Source organism: Mesoplodon bidens, assembly GCF_964165515.1.
Source record: "Mesoplodon bidens genome assembly, contig: HAP1_SCAFFOLD_53, whole genome shotgun sequence".
Lineage (NCBI taxonomy): Eukaryota > Metazoa > Chordata > Mammalia > Artiodactyla > Ziphiidae > Mesoplodon > Mesoplodon bidens.
Genome location: NW_027671920.1, coordinates 146589 through 149407, shown reverse-complemented (window position 1 = coordinate 149407; position 2819 = coordinate 146589).

The window sequence follows — 2819 nt, the reverse complement described above, 5'->3', positions numbered from 1 at the left end:
GTAATCACAATGCTTCATGTCCCTTTTCATCAGAATGCTCCATGAGACTTGTCATCACAAGTGTTCATGGTCATCAATCACAATGGTCCAGGACCTTGTCATCAACATGCTCCATTCCCTTGACATCACAATGCTCCATGACACCTGTCATCACATTACTCCATGAAAATTTTCAGCCCAATGCTCCATGACCTTCTCATGACAATGCTCCATGACCAATATCATCACAATGCTCCATGACCACTGTCATCAAAACACTCCATGACACCTGACAATACAATGATCCGGAACTCTTGTCATCACAATGCTCCATTTCCTAGTCATCACAATGCTCCATGACCTCTGTCATCACAATACTCCATGAACATTTTCAGCCCAATGCTCCTTGACACTAGTCATCACAATGATCCATGCCCTTTTAATCCCAATGCTCCATGACACCTGTATTCACAATGCTCCATGCCTCTGTCAGCAAAATGCTACATGACCTTGTCATTACAATGCTCTATGCGCTTGTCATCACAATACTCCATTACCATTGTTATCACAATCCTCCTTGAACCTTGGGATCACATTGCTTCATGCCCTTGTCATCACAATGCTCTATGCTACTTGAAATCAAAATGATCCATGACCTCTGTCTTCACAATGCTCCAAACCCTTGTGATCACAATGTTCCAGAACACTTTTTATCACAACGCTCCATGATGCCTGTAATCACAATACTCCATGCCCTTTTCATCACAATGTTCCAAGACATTTGTCATCACAATTCTCAATACACTTGTCATCACAATGCTCCCTGACACTTTTCGTCAGAATGCTCCTTGAACCATGTCAAGAAAAGGCTCCATGACTTATTCATCACAATGCCCCATGCCGTTTTCATCACAATGCTCCATGCCATTGTCATCAAAATACTCCACAAGCTTGTCATCAGAATGCTCCATGACCCTTGTCATCACAATTCTCCATGCACTTGACAGCACAATCGTCCCTGAACCTTGTCATCACAATGCTCCAAGCCATTGTCATCACAGTGCTGCATTCCCTTTTTATCACAAGGCTCCATGACCCCTGTCATCACAATGGTCCGTGACTCCAGTCATCACAATGCATCATGACCTTTGCAATCACAATGGTCCATGCCCTCGTCATCAACAGTCTCTGTGACATTTTTAACCACAATTCTCCATGAACATTTCATCACAATGCTCTTTGACCCTTGTCATCACAATGCTCTATGCATTTCTCAGCACAATTCTCCATGACCCTTGTCATCACAATGTTCCATGCGTTTCTCAGCACAATGCTCCATGACCCTTGTCATCACAATGCTCCATGTGCTTGTCAGGACAATGCTCCATGACACATGTCATCACAATGCACCATGAGCTTGTCATCACAGTGCTCCACAATCTTGTCATCACAATGCTCCATAAACCTTGTCATCACAATGCTCCATGAACTTCTCATCAAAATGTTCTCTCACCACTGATATCACAATGTTACATCACTATTCGTCACAATACTCCCTCACCCCTGTCATCCTAATGATCCATGACTCCTGTCATCACAGTGCTACATGCACTTATCATCACAATGTTCGATAACCCCAGATATCACAATGTTCCAGAAACCCTGTCATCAAAATGTTCAATGACTCTTTTCATCAAATTGCTCCATGACCCTTTCATCACAATGCTCCCTGCCCTACTCAACACAATGCACAACGCCTTTGTCATCCAAATGCTCCATGACCTTTGTCATCACAAAGATCCATGACCCTTGGCATCACAATGATCCATGTCATTGTCATCACAATGCTACATGAACTCTCAAATCACATTGCTCCATGCCCTTGTCATCACAAAGCTCCATGACACATGTCATCAGAATGTTCCATGGCCTTCTCATCACAATGCTCCATGCCCTTGCCATTCCAATGCTCCAATACACCTCTCATAACAATGCTCCATGACCCCTAAAATCACGATGTTCCATGGCCTTGTCATAACAAGGCTCCATGACCCTTCTCATCACAATGATCCAAGACCCATGTAATCACAATGCTCCTTGCCCCTTTTCATCTCAATGTTCTAAAAACCCTGTCATTACAGTTCACCATGCCCATCATCATAATGCTTCATGCTATTGTCATCACAGTGAAATCAAAATGCTCCATGACCTCTGTCATAACAATGCTCCAAACCCTTGTGATCACAATATTCCATAACACTTGTCATCCCAATGCCCCATGACACTCGTTATCACAATTATCCATTGACTTCTCATCACAAAGCTCCATGCCATTGTCATCACAATGCTCCATGACCCCTGTCATCACAATGCTCTGTGAATCCAGTCATCACAGTGTTTCATAACATTTGTCATCACAATGGTCCATGCCCGCATTATCACAAGGCTCTGTTACCTTTGTAACCACAATGCTCCATGAACTTTTCATCACAATGCTTCCTGACTCTTGTCATCACAATGCTCCATTCGTTTGTCAGAAAAATGCTCCGTGACCCTTGTCATCATAATGTGCCACGCGCTTTTCATCACAACGGTCCACATATTTGTCATCACAATGCCCCAGAAACCATATAATCACAATGCTCCATGACATTCTCATCACAATGCTCCATTACACCTGTCATAACAATGCTCCATGACACCTGCCATCACAATGTTCCACGACCTTGTCATCACAAGGCTCCAAGACACTTATCATCACAATGCTCCAAGACCCCTGTAATCACAATGCTCCATGCCCTTGTCATCACAAAGCTCCATGACACATGTCATCAGCATGT